The sequence below is a fragment of the Notolepis coatsorum genome, assembly GCF_963971535.1.
Source record: "Notolepis coatsorum genome assembly, chromosome: 8".
Lineage (NCBI taxonomy): Eukaryota > Metazoa > Chordata > Actinopteri > Aulopiformes > Paralepididae > Notolepis > Notolepis coatsorum.
Genome location: NC_140172.1, coordinates 25,181,581 through 25,187,580, shown reverse-complemented (window position 1 = coordinate 25,187,580; position 6,000 = coordinate 25,181,581). Strand labels below are relative to the sequence as shown.

The 6,000-nt window shown below is 39.6% G+C and overlaps 1 long non-coding RNA gene across 1 annotated transcript in view; it reads right to left on the bottom strand.

The window, feature by feature from the left end:
* Positions 1-2,071: 2,071 nt before the first annotated feature.
* The window catches only part of LOC311233117, a 29,896-nt gene continuing 25,967 nt past the window's right edge, over positions 2,072-6,000 (bottom strand). The window contains exon 3 of the long non-coding RNA XR_014620005.1: positions 2,072-3,611. This is a non-coding gene — a long non-coding RNA (uncharacterized lncRNA). The remainder of the gene's footprint in view (positions 3,612-6,000) is intronic.

Below are 6,000 nucleotides of genomic sequence, written 5' to 3'. Positions count from 1 at the left end.
TACTAACACATTCCCCTTGACAGAATCGCTTCATATTTAGTCGTTATGGTGCTTTCAACATAACCATTTGTTTTTCCGCGATCCTGTTTTCTCCCGGAGTGAGCCGGGGAGGGTTATGTGATTTGGTTGTGGGCGGGTCCTGAGCCCAGGACCGTGGATTGTTGTCAATAAAGACGTGTGAATGGCCAATCAGAATCGAGAAATTTGCATGCCGTTGTATAATCTATTCTTAGGCCATTTGTTTTGTTATTCTTATTCGTGACTTGTTCTGTCTAAATGTTTAATGTTGAGTGATTTGCAGTGTCAAATTTCCCTCAGGATAATACATTTCTATTCTATATCTTTGAAAAGTCTCCATTTATTCAACACTTCTGAATTCACTGACAAACTGAACTGACAAAAATAAGGTGCTCACCATCATTAGTAGAGCAGCAAGTGGCGTTTGGGGACAGAGTGAAATATTCTTAAAACATAATGTGTGCTCAGTGCTCAGTATATTGCGGTATGTGATGATGACACGACACAAATAATTATTTGTATTTCCAGACTGTATAGGCACCGATACAGCCAAATACAAATAATTATTACTCGTGTGTCGTGTCATCATCACATACCACAATATACCGAGCACACATTAGGAACAAATGTAACGTTAGCGCCCACCACATCTACACGAACGTCTACACAACATATAAGAGTTGTTTGTAGGTCGGAAATTATGGAATAGATTTACCAACAAAAAGGGTGTTTAACCTGCTCATACCTTATTAAAAGCGTGGGGCAGGAGCAGCACGGATAACTTGGTTCTGCATGTATCGTGCTTCCATTGAAACAGACGGCAACACACGTGACGTCAAGTCTCGCTCGCGTGAGACTTTCTCTCTAGATACTCTTCAATACCTGGCCAGGGTACTCCTGGGTCCTAGTGCCCCTCCATGTTACACTATATGTCATGCACATGTATATAAAATTGCATTTATCTTTAGTCCTAATTCTGTCACTGTTTGATGTCACAAAGAAGGGTGTATCCGAAAGCTGCCTACAACATTTGTAACATGTGATGAAAAAGTAAACAAATAATTAACTGTATTAGACACTTATTAATGATGAATAGGCTTCACTTTAGATTAGGGCACATGATAGCATCTGCAAATGATTTATAGATGTTTTATGAATGTCTTAACAAATCATTTGTTGAACATGAAAAATAAATGGAGATACAGTATAGTCGTTTTTTCATATCCATTTTTCAAAGCATCTACAAATGTGTTACTACACATTAAACAACATTATTTAATGATGAACAAATCAAGTACAAACAATGTTGATAATGAGTTATAAATAATGTAGAACTAATCTGTAAATGTTATACAAATATAGTTATAAATGATTTAATAATAATTTATGAATGTATATAAATGGTTTGTTCATGATTAGTTCATTATCCACTAATGCGTTATAAATACTTTGTAAATGGTATACAAATATAGTTATAAATGATTTAATAATCATTTATGAATGTATATAAATAGTTTGTTCATGATTAGTTCATTATCTACAAATACCTTATAAATGTATTATAACAGGGTGTTATAATAAGTGCTACCCATTGTTGCACTCAGAAGATGAAGCCTTTCATACAAAGTAGGTTCAAATGTAATATTTCATTTTCATACTTCTGAGTTAGTTACTTCTAAGACATCAATTCACACCTATCTTGACGGTTACAATTCATCCATATTATTAGCATATCATACATTCTAATGAGAATGTTTCAAAGTAGGGATCAATTCACTTTTTAATTCAAGAATCAAGATGTAGATTTTATTTTAAATATTTTTAAATTCTGTCATGAAAAGGTTTTACTATCCAACCTAATGACAAGTAAATGTGAATAGATGTTCCATCATCAAAGTAAACAATTTGTCGATTTTAATTGATTTAATTTAAAGTGAATTGATTCCAACCCTATAACATTTTGATAAGTTGCATCAATACTACAGCCATTACTCGTCAATATACACACAATAATGACAAAATAGTTAGTTACTTGTGCAACAGGTTGCTCTGCAATTCCCATAAACCCACAAGCAGTTAGATGGTAGAAAAACCATCTAGAAAAAGACAATACAAGGAATACTAAAATAAACACTTCTTGAGAAAAATATGTCCTACTAGGAATGTTGACAATTATGTGTGACATTAGTTCAATACATCACTAGTGTGTCCACATAAAAGTCCATACCTATCTAATAATGATGTTAACCATCTTGGCTTTTGGCTGGTCACCCCATAGTGAGGTCAGAAAGTTCCTATGATCCCAGTATTTAAAAAAAAAAACTAGAACAATGTGTGTTTACTCTTATACCATGACATATTGTCCCAGGAACATCCACACAGTCTGTCTCACTCCTCAGAGCGACAGAAACACAACTGTTGTTGTCAATGAAAACCGTGTCTATGCTAGTACTGCTTCTCTCTCACAGAGGCTTCTGTGCAGGTCAAAAGCTCTTGGTAGTAGTTTTACCACTTCAAAAGAATGGTCAAATATTACTACCACTATTAGTCTTGTTGATGGACTGATAGCTGTAATGACGTACTGAAGTGTTTTCAACACTGGGCCACACATGCATTATGAGTGGAACTCTTCCAACACTGGCTACAGCAGTAGGGTTAACTCCTCTAAGAATGTGCCGGTGAATTGACATTTCCCTGAATCTTCTCTCCCAAGTGAATTTTCTCATGTTTTCTGAAATATGCTAATGTACTGAATCGCTTATCACACAAACCACAATGATGTGGCTTCTCTCCTGTGTGAATTATCTGGTGTAATTTAAGACTAGACAAATGACTAAAGCTCTTCTCACACTGGTCACAAAAGTAGGGCTTCCATCCTGTGTGAATTCTCTGGTGTGTTTTCAGATTATCGCCCTTACTAAAGCTCTTCCCACACTCGTCACAGGAGTAGGGCTTCTCTCCTGTGTGAATTCTCTGATGCGTTTTCAGATTATCCAGTCGGCTAAAGCTCTTCTCACACTGATCACAAAAGCAGGGCTTCCATCCTGTGTGAATTCTCTGGTGTGTTTGCAGATTGTGTTGATGACTAAAGCTCATCCCACACTGGTCACAAGAGTAGGGCTTCTCTCCTGTGTGAATTCTCTGGTGTGTTTTCAGATTAGACAGTTGACTAAAGCTCTTCTCACACTGGTCACAAGAGTAGGGCTTCCATCCTGTGTGAATATTCTGGTGTGTTTTCAGATTAGACAGTTGACTAAAGCTCTTCTCACACTGGTCACAAGAGTAGGGCTTCACTCCTGTGTGAATTCTCTGGTGTGTTTTCAGATGATGTTGAAGACTAAAGCTCTTCCCACACTGGTCACAGGAGTAGGGCTTCTCTCCTGTGTGAATTCTCTGGTGTGATTGCAGATGCTGTTGAAGACTAAAGCTCTTCCCACACTGGTCACAGGAATAGAGTTTCTCTCCTGTGTGAATGCGTTGGTGTTTATTGAGATTCATCTTTGAACTGAAGCTTTTTCCACACTGGTCACAGCAGAGACCTTTTCTTCCATCCAAGTCTCTTGGTTTCTTCCCAGGCCTGACAGGACAGCTATCTGGATGGAGAAGAGTGTCAGAGGAAGGAGAGATTTGGTGGTTTTATTCAGGTTTAATTTCCATGTAAGAGGTTTATAATGGTATGTAGCTGGGTTTTATCGTTTAAGAACACAGTGTAGTCCAGAGTGGTCTACAGTTCTAGACTTAAACCACTTTGTTTCAAGCACCAGTTAGTCAACAGTTTCTTGAGCAGGAGTGGTTACATCATGGCTATGGTTAAGGTCGGTTTAAATTTAGTCCGGGACTAAAGCCCCTTTAGTCTCAGGTTATGACAGATTTAAGTGTCACCTTATGGATCGAACCTTATCACGCTATGTAAAATTTCATATATCAGTAACGATATATACAGGGAACAAATTTTACTTTTTGGCTTATAAAAAATAAAATAAAAATACCAGCCAGGCAGATTTTTTACCAGCCAAAAACGATAAATTGCTTTTTAGCAGAGGTGTGGACTCGAGTCACATGACTTGGACTAGAGTCAGACTCAAGTCACGAATTTGATGACTTTAGACTTGACAAAATCAAAAAAAGACTTGCAACTCGACTTTGACTTTAACACCAATGACTCTTGACTTCACTTGGACTTGAGCCTTTTGACTTGAGAAGACTTGATACATTCCCCCATGCCCAATGATTAAAAACGATGTTATTAAATGTGCCATGAATTAACTAATTTCCAGTGAATAGACACTTCATTTCCCAGATCCACTTTGTTTGAAACAATCAGACAGCATCCAATCAAGTTGCGCGAGAGGAACACACGAAGAAGAAGTAACGTTACAATTCAGAACGACGGATCCAGTGGAAAATGATACCAAAGATTGCTTCGTTTGCTTATAAAAACGATGTGGTGGTCAACAAAAAATTTGCAGTATGGAAAACGTGCAGGTCGAAAATCACAGACGGAGACGCAACAACTTCCAACTTCGTTTGACATTTGAAGCTGCACATAGAACGGTAAGTAACTTGGCTTGCTAGCTACAGTAGTTAAATCAATGAGCCATCGACACAGCCAATGTGGTAATGTTATCATTACATCCAAGATTGTAGTCATAGTCTTGTCTTATAAAATAAACAATCAGCAATGTCTCGCTTGATGAATGGCCAGCAGTAGCCTAACAGTACTGCTGCTCCTAAAAAAAAACATTAACGTTACTGTAACGTTAACCACACAGAGAGAAGAAAGGGAGAAAAAGTACTCGCACACGAATTAGGTATTATTGTATTATGGCTGAAAGGAAGACAGGAACCAGTGGAGAAGCAGATCCTGAGACGAAAGTGGGGATGGATAGGCCACACTGAGGAAACCGGCTACCAGTACTACACGACAGGCCCCGACTTGGAATCCCCAGGGGAAGCGGAAGAGAGGGCGGCCTAAGAACACCTGGAGGCGGGACACTGAGGCGGAGCTCAAGAGACAAGGAACTAGCTGGGGGGAGGCAGAAAGGAACTACCTGGGGGGAGGCAGAAAGGACAGCCCAAAGCCGTGTTGGATGGAGAAAAGTCGTAGATGGCCTATGCTCCATTGGGAGCGATGGGCCTAAGTAAGTAATACATAAGTAAGTCAACTCATTTCAAAAAGCTTCATATTGCACCCTGCCCTAATTAAATTATAACAGATTAAGACTTGGACAAGAAAGAAAGAGGTGACAGCCCACTGTTAGGTGGCACCTCAAAGGAATAGACCTCTAGTATTATTTAGGAGAGCGATGGATGTAGGAAGGAAGGAGAGCTTGTAGCGGTTGCTCTTATATCTACTTGCTCTGAACCGTCTCCCTGAGGGAAGAACTTCATATTTGGGATAAAGTTTATGAGAAGGGTCCTGTAAGATTCTCTGTGCCTGGCTGACCACTACTTTCTCCAAGATAGATTGGAGTGACGGATACTTGGTGTTTCCGGTCACCTTCATCGCTGCTTTCACTAGCCTTTCAAGCTTCGACTTACACTGTACTCACTGTGAGCGTACCAAACCACGCTGCCATCCCATATCTCCTCAGGCTTTCTAGGACAGCTTTATAAAATGTGGTCATGCCTAGAGCTGCCGCGGTATTGATATTTTCCTTACCGCACGAATTTGCGAAATATTTCCTACCGCGCGGTTATTACCGCACAGTGCGCACAAAAAAAAAAAAAAGTTTGAATGCATTTTTTTTTTTTTTTAGTAGTCTACTCTTATAGCCTGCCTCTAGTCTAATGGCGCTTTTCCACTGCATAGTACCTACTCGACTCGACCCGCTTTAGGCACCTGGTCCTTCGTTCCTTTTCCACTGCAGCCAGGTACTACTCCGTTTGTCTCCGTGTGGGGACGCAGGCGGGGCCGCTCGCTTGTGTACCTGAAAGCTCCGTGGGCATAGATGTCCGAGGGCTTGCAGCAAGCCAGAGTTT